This window comes from Notamacropus eugenii, chromosome 3 (genome assembly GCF_028372415.1).
Source record: "Notamacropus eugenii isolate mMacEug1 chromosome 3, mMacEug1.pri_v2, whole genome shotgun sequence".
Classification (NCBI taxonomy): Eukaryota; Metazoa; Chordata; class Mammalia; order Diprotodontia; family Macropodidae; genus Notamacropus; species Notamacropus eugenii.
In genome coordinates this window covers 307,840,463-307,849,078 of record NC_092874.1, presented here as the reverse complement: position 1 = coordinate 307,849,078, position 8,616 = coordinate 307,840,463, and the positions used below count along the sequence as shown (strand labels likewise).

The 8,616-nt window shown below is 39.0% G+C and overlaps 1 pseudogene; it reads right to left on the bottom strand.

Moving 5' to 3' along the window:
• Positions 1 to 3,385: 3,385 nt before the first annotated feature.
• LOC140531559 (heat shock cognate 71 kDa protein-like) lies at positions 3,386 to 5,381 on the bottom strand (annotated as a pseudogene).
• Positions 5,382 to 8,616: the final 3,235 nt, after the last annotated feature.

Sequence of the window (8,616 nt, the reverse complement as noted above, 5' to 3'; positions counted from 1 at the left end):
GGGGGAAAGCAAGTGGGTCTAATATACAAGGATTGTTGTAAAGGAAAAATACTTCCTCTGAAAGTATTTTCTCCAATGACAACATCCCGATTCAAAAGAAAGAAAAGCAGAGACACACCAGGTAATTTGTTAAAGTGAGAGAAGATGGGAATAATCATTTTGGGGGAGATTTAGAAAGATGGGTATATTAATGCATTGTTGATAGGACTGTGTATTAGAACATCCAAAAAAACCTAATTTCAAATTATTCAAAGTGGACAAAATGCCAAGATTCTTTGGTGCAAAGGTTCAGCTATGAAGAGGTTGATTTATTAATTATGTTTAGTCCAAATAGGTGCAATAAAGGTAGAGCAGAAAAAATTCCTTTTTTCCCCCTACTGTCTCAAACCATGAGTTCGAGACTTCTCTCAGGTCTTTCATTCAGACGCAGTCAATAGGCTTTCACTTCATATAGGTGAGTGGAAAAACACAAGGAGCCTTAAATTTCTGGCCCTTCACAGAAGACCTTTTGCAAACCTTTCCAAGCTCCTGCTTGATTTGTTCCTGCATGAATGAGTTAAAGGCTCTAAGACTGTAGGTGCCATCCTGAGAGACAGCTCTGCAATTTATCTGAATGTAAAAATAGCTGGACAATAACAATTTCTGCCTTGAATCTTTCTCCTCTGTTGGGAAATAAAATTGCTGTGTTATAATATAGTTGTATTTTTTATTGCTCTTCAAAGGAGCCAGTGCTTTGGTAAGTGATTTTCCCAAGAATATCACAAAAAAAAAGCAAAAATAAAAATTCCTAGTGATTCTCAAAAAGCAGAGTTAGTGAAACTTCCCATCTCCATCATCAAGTGATTAGGCAGCAACATTCACCATGCACTTATAGGTATTAATGCAATTAGCAAACCTCTATGGTCACAACTTACAGTGACATGTCACCTAAGTTAGGGATCCTTGAAGTGAAATCACAGCTATTAACATAACCAGTTTTGTGGCTGTTGTTTTTCGTCTATTGCCTGTTGTTTTCTCACATTTTTCTCTCTGACTTTGTACTTCACTTCCTTTTTAAATTAAGATTTAAATTTATTTATTTATTTTTAGTTTTCAACATTCACTTCCTCAAGATTTTGAGTTCCAAATTTTCTCACCATCTTTCCCCTCCCTCACCCTGAGATGGCATGCATTCTGATCCCTTCCCCCCAGTGTGTCCCCCTCTTATCCCTTTCCCTTTTACTTTCTTGAGGGGCAAGATAGATTTCGATATTCCATTGCCTGTATATCTTATTTTCCAGTTGCATGTGAAAACAATTTTTTAACATTTGCTTTTTAAAACTTTGAGTTCCAAAGTTTCTCCCTCCCTTTCACTCCACCCACTCCCATGGAGAACCCAAGCAATTCAATATAGGATATACATGTGTAGTTATGCAAAACACCTTCATAATCATCATGTTGCAAAAGACTAACTATATTTCCCTCCATCCTATCCCTCCCCTCAATTATTCTGTTTTTAACTTTGAGACTGTCCTTTTCCTAAAATGTTTGCTTCTGACTACTCCTTCCCCAATCTGCCCTCCATTCTATCATCCTCTTTATCCCCTTCCCCCTTACTTTCCTGTAAGATAAGATGCCCAACTGAGTGTGTTTATTATTCCCTTCATAAGTCACATCTGATGAGAGTAAGGCTTTCTCATTCCTCCTCACCTCCCCACTTCCCCTCCATTGTAAAACCTTTTTGTCTCCTCTTTTATGTGAGATAATTTATCCCATTCTATCTCTCCCTTTCTTCTTCTCCCTACGTATTCCTCTCTCATTCTTAATTTTATTTAGATATAATTCCTTCATATTCAAGTCACCCTGTGTCATCTATCTATCTATCTATCTACCTATCTATCTACCTACCTACCTACCTACCTACCTACCTACCTATCTATCTATCTATCTATCTATCTATCTATCTATCTATCTATCTATCTATCTATCTATCTCCTCCAACTACCCTATACTGAGAAAGGTCCCATGAGTTACCAGTAACATCTTTCCTTGTAGAAATGTGAACAATTCAACTTTAATAAGTCTTTTATGATTTCTCTTTTCTATTTACCTTTTCATGTTTCTCTTGATTCTTGTATGTGAAAGTCAAATTTCCTATTCAGCTCTGGTCTTTTCAGCAAGAATGCTTAAACGTCCTCTATTTCATTGAATATAATTTATTTCCTCTGGAGAATTATACTCAGTTTTGCTAGGTAAGTGATTCTTGGTTTTAATCCTGGCTCCTCTGACCTCTGGAATATCATATTCCAAGCCCTTCAATCCCTTAATGTAGAAACTGCTAGATCTTGTGTTATCCTAATTGTTTTTCCACAGTACTCAAATTGTTTCTGTCTGCTTGCAGTATTTTCTTCTCGACTCTGAAATTTGGCTACAATATTCCTAGGAGTTTTGCTTTTAGGATCTCTCTCCAGAGGCAATCAGTGAATTCTTTCAATTTCTATTTTATCCTCTGGTTCTAGAATATCAGGAAAGTTTTCCTTGATAATTTCTTGAAAGATGATGTCTAAGCTCTTTTTTTGATCATGACTTTCTGGTAGTACAATACTTTTAAAATTCTCTCTCCTGCATCTACTTTCCAAGTCAGTGGTTTTTCCAATGAGATGTTTCACATTAGTCTTCTATTTTTTTTCATTTTTTGGTTCTGTTTTATAATTTATTGATTTATTTTAAAGTCATTAGCTTCCATTTGCTCCATTCTAATTTTGAAGCAATTATTTTCATCAGTGAACTTTTGGATCTCCTTTTCCATTTGGCCAATTCTGCTTTTTGGCTTTTTGAACTTCTTTTGACATTTGGGTTAATCTATTTTTAAAGTGTTATCTTCTTCAGCATTTATTTATTTATTTATTGTATTCGAATTCATTCTTTTTGTTTATTTGTATTTTTTGATATTATTTTATGTATTTATTTATTTTTATTTTCCCTTACCAAGCTGTTGACTTGATTTTTATGAGTTTCTGTCATCACTTTCATTTATCTTCACAATTTTTCATCCACTTCTCTTACTTGATTTTCAAAATCCTTTTTGAGCTCCTCCATGGCCTGTGACCAATTAATATTCATCTTGGAGGCTATTGATACAGGAGCTCTGACTCCACTGTCTTCCTTGGGTTGTATGTCATGATCTTCCTTGTCACCAAAGTAAGCTCCTATATTCTTTTTTTTTTATGGTGCCAATTTTAAATAGTATTTATTCTCCAGGATAAGAATTTCATTTCCACTTGTTTACAGTACTGATAAGTTGCAGTGTTGTTCACTTTTCTCCCTCTGCACACATTCAAGTATTCAGAATGCCCAGATTTACAGAGTAGCTCAAATGTTACTTTTAAACTGCTACTGCCTTGACTACAAATTTTGAGTCCTTCAATTTTTGGAAAAGCTGTTTGGAATGCTCTTTCTTCTGTTGTTTAGTCCACCTCTTCAATGGTGGGTCCAGAAGAAGTACCTCCAGATGGGGCTGCTCCACCCCCTGGGAATCCACCAGGCATGCCTCCTGGCATGCCTGCTGCACTCTGATACAGCTTAGTAATGATGGGGTTGCAGACCTTCTCCAACTCTTTCTGCTGATGCTCAAATTCTTCCTTCTCAGCAGTCTGGTTCTTATCCAGCCAGCTGATTATTTCATTACATTTGTCAGGTATCTTCTGTTTGTCTACATCACCAGTTTTGCCCTGCAGTTTTTCATCCTCCACTGTAGCCTTCGTGTTGAAAGCATAAGATTCAAGAGAATTCTTGGAAGACACCTTGTCTCTCTGCTTCTCATCCTCAGCCTTGTATTTATCAGCCTCCTGGACCACAGTTCAATGTCTTCCTTGCTCAGATGTCCTTTATCATTGGTGATGGTGACCTTGTTCTCCTTGCCTGTGCTCTTATCCACAGCAGAAACATTGAGAATGTCACTTGCATCAATGTCAAATGTTACTTCAATCTGAGGAACACCTCTGGGTGCTGGGGGGACTCCTGTGAGCTCAAATTTGCCAAGCAGGTTGTTATCTTTTGTCATTGCCCTCTCACCTTCATAAACCTTGAATAAGCACACCAGGTTGGTTGTCCAAATAGGTGGTAAATATCTGTGTCTGCTTGGTGGGGATGGTGGTTTTATGTTTGGTCAGAACAGTCATTAGTCCACCAGCAGTTTCAATTCCAAGGGAAAGAGGAGTGACATCCAATAGCAACAAGTCCTGCACATTCTCAGATTTATCTCCAGACAAAATGGCAGCCTGGACAGCTGCATCATAAGCAACAGCCTCATTAGGACTGATACTCTTGTTGAGCTCCTTGCCACTGAAGAAGTTTTGCAGAAGCTTCTGGATTTTGGGAATTTGAGTGGAAGCACCCACCAGAATGATGTCATGAATCTGTGATTTATCTAGCTTGGCATCTCTTAAGGCCTTTTCCACAGGGTCCAGTGTGCCACGGAAGAGATCAGCATTCAGCTCTTCGAAATGGGCTCGAGTGATTGATGTATAGAAGTCAATACCTTCATAGAGGGAGTCAATCTCAATACTGGCCTGTGTACTAGAAGAGAGGGTGCGTTTTGGAAATTCACAAGTGGTGCAAAGATGGTGAACAGCCCTCTTGTTCTCACTGATGTCCTTCTTGTGCTTTTGCTTGAACTCTGCAATGAAATGGTTGACCATTTGGTTGTTAAAGTCCTCCTCATCCAAGTGGGTGTCCCCAGCTGTGGACTTGACCTCAAAGATGCCATCTTCAATGGAAAGAATGGAGACATCAAAAGTACCACCTCCAAGGTCAAAGATCAACACATTTCTCTCAGCACCAACATTTTTGTCCAAGCCATAAGCAATAACAGCAGCAGTTGGCTCATTGATGATTTGGAGCACATTGAGACAAGTAATGGTTCCTTTAGTGGCCTGACAGTGGGAATCATAGAAACAAGCTGGTACTGTGACGATGGCATTTGTGACAGTCTTCCCAAGGTAAGCTTCAGCAATTTCTTTCATGTTGGTCAAGACCATAGAAGACACTTCTTCTGGGTAGAAACTTTTAGTCTCCCCTTTATACTCCCCTTGGACCTTAGGCCTGCCTGCATCATTCACCACCGTGAAAGGTCAGTGCTTCATGTCTAACTGTACAACTGCATCATCTAATCTGTGACCAATCAGACGTTTGGCATCAAAAACTGTGTTGGTGGCTTTCATTGCAACTTGATTCTTCACAGCATCATCGATTAAACCTTCTGTGTCAGTGAAGGCGATGTAGCTGGGGATGGTCCTGTTTCCTTGGTCATTAGCAATGATCTTCACTTTCTCATATTGGAAGACTCCCACACAGGAATTAGTGATGCTAAGATCAGTGCCAACTGTGGGTCCCTTTGACATGGTTGCTGTGGAGTTGGGGGTCGTAGCTGACTGCTGTAGAGAAATAAGGGCTGCTGCTGCACTGAGTAGCAAGATTCTATATTCTAAGTTCTTTTATCATGTTTATTCATCTTCCCAGCCAAACACTTGACTTTCTAAGTCTTTGTCAAAGTAGGATTCTGCTTCCAGTGGAGGTGGGGTAGGGCTGGGTGAACTGTTCCAGACTTCAGAGATTGTCTATTAACTGTTTGATCCCCCATCATCTGTAGGCCCAGAGCTCTGGAAGTAGCCTCTGCTACTGTGCCCACTGGCCCCCCACTGCTACCCTCCCCACTACCCAAAGGGTAAGGATGGACCTGACTAGATAGCATACTCCTCTTTCCCACACATCTCACAGAGTTTTCCCACTGAACTTTTTCACTGTGGGTTGAGAAGTCTAAAAACTGCCACAACTGCCAAAGATTCAGTCCCCTGAGGCCTGATCCTTCTCATCTGTGCCAGTTCAACCCATGCTGAACTGTGCTCCACTCCCTGCCTGCTATGTAAGATGCTTCCTGTCCACTTTTGACATTGGGTTGGGCTGGAGATTTTTTTCACTCTGTCATTTTGTGAGTTCTGTAGCTGTAGAATTAAATAAGTTATTTTACAGGTATTTGGAGGGTTTTGGGGGAGAGCTCAGGGAAGTCCCTGCTTCTCCTCCACCATCCTGGCTCTGCCTCCCTACACTTCCCTTCTTTAATCTAATAATAGGATTTCACATAGGATGAAAAAATCAAGGTCTTAAATGAGTCGTGATAGACAAGAACAACTGGCCGTGTTTAACAGTACAATGAAAGAAGCATAAATGGAAAATCCTAAAATTGGGTTCAAAAAACAATTGTACAAGTCTAGGTTGGAGGAGTGGTATGGGTAGAGCCCAGTGTCTTAATTCGATGTAGGGGTTTGGTGGGCTAGATGCTCAATATAAGTATTAGTGTGATGTGGTGACCCCCAAAATAGATGCAATCTAAGACTGCATTAGGAGAAGTATTGTGCTTAGGACTAGGGAAATGAGAGTTTGTTTCATTTCTGGGTAGACAAAGCCAAGTTGAAGAATATTCTAGGGAAGAAAGTTGGCATGGGGCACTGAATGTATGCCATCTAAGGATGAAGTGAAGAAATTGGGAATATTCATGGGAGGACAGGGTGGACTAAGGGGCTTAGTGTCTTCATTTGTGGATTTGTTTTATTTATTTGTTTATTTTAAATTTTCAACATTCATTTCCACAAAATTTTGAGTTCCAAATTTTCTCCCCATCTTTCCCCTCCCTCTACCCCAAATGCCTTACATTCTGATTGCTCCTTCCACCAATGTGCCCTCACTACTAACACCCCTCCCTTCCCTCATCCCCATCTTCTCTCTTATCTTGTAGGTCAAGATAAATTTCTATGCCCCATTACCTCTATTTCTAATTTCCCAGTTGTATGCAAAAACAGTTCTCAACATTTGTTCCTAAAACTTTGAGTTCCAACTTCTCTTCCTTCCTCCTTTCCCACCTATCCCCACTCATTTGTGGATTTTTTAAACCAAAGAGATATTAGGTTGGTTCTTCCTGCCCTGCGAACGTAGAACTAGAGCAAGAATTCATTATTAGAGAGCGATAAATAATAAAATAATATTTAAAAAATAAACAAATATAAATGAATAAATAAAATAAAATAAAAGGAATCCACTACCTCCCCATATAGACCATATAGAAATGAAGTTGGCTGCTTTAGGGTCCAGAAAGTCTTGTTACTAGAGGGCTTCAAACAAAGTAAAGATTATCTGTGCTCAAGGTTGTTTTAGAGTGGATTTCTTCTGAGATGCAATTTGGGCCTCGTCTATTTTGAGAGGCTTCCTAGCTCAGATATTCTGGAACTCTGTAGTTTCTGCGATCTTGTAAGGAAATCTTTTTGTGAGCTAAAAAGTCATCCATAAGTGTGATGGAATTATTGATAATATTTTGATTCAATAATAGTTAACATCCCTAAAGTTCATTCATGTACTTTCCTCCATTGGAATTCTCTCTTACTCTCCCCTTTCATCTTTCAAATTCCAAATGAAAGCTGTTTGTCACCCAAAACTGTGAGTTCTAGGTAGGCACAAATACTGTCTTCTATTTCATTTGTGGCCTCTTGCCTCACAGAGCCCAGAATGAGGAATCGCTCACATTGAGACCTTAAGAGTTATTGCAAATCATCATGAAGTAGGGGAAAGACTGCTAAAAATCTCCTTACCACTTTAACATTTACTTGTATGACCTTGAACAAATCCTATAACTTTTTAACTCAGTTTTCTCAGGAATAAAATGGGAATACTAATTGCACTTCCTATTCTACAAGGTACTCAGGATAAAATCAGATCAAATATGGAAATATATTCAACCATCCATTCAATAAAAATTTGTTCAGCACCTATTATGTTCCAGGCAATAGGGTTGAAAAAAAATAAAATTTAAACAGTTTCTGCCTTCAAGGATCTTTTTTTTCTTCCTTTTTTTGCCGGAGTGGGAGCATGGATGGAAACGATATCAAAAGTTAAGCAGATGAAAAATTTGTTTAAAGTAATTGGGTGGGGAGGGGGTGAGGCATTAACACTTGGGTTGAGGAGGGGGTCTGTGATAATGGAAGACCTTGTGTTGAAGGCAGTGCATGCCTCTTTTCCATGTCATTAAGTGTCAAATCAAGTAAGATATTATCTTACAAGGATTATAAGATCTTTGAAGTTAGGCTTGGTATGATATCTGTCTCTATAACCCTTTCATTATCTAGCCCAGGTGTCCACATATAATAATATCAATAACTTACAATGATATTTGAAAGTTTATAAAACATCTTCCTCATAACAACAATGCAAGTTCGATAGCTTAGATATTATTCTCCCAAACTTAAAGGTGAAAATGAGATTCTAAGGAAATGGGTTGTCCAAGTTGCTAGCATCCAGGTGACGTGCTCTGAATTTCTGGGCCCTTTGGACACTTAATAATTGTGTCATTTGCCAAACTGAAGAGACAGCATGGGGTAGAGAAGGGATTGTTGCATTTGAATTGAAAAAGACCTGGATCCCAGATACTATCTCAAATACTTCCTAGATGTGTGACCATGGGCAAGTCATTTGATTCCTCTAAGCCTCAGCTTCATTGAGAACATAGGGATAAAAATACCTGCAATGATTCCCTCACTCATTTGTTTTCAGAATCAAATGAGATCACAACAGGAGAGCCCTTTATGAATC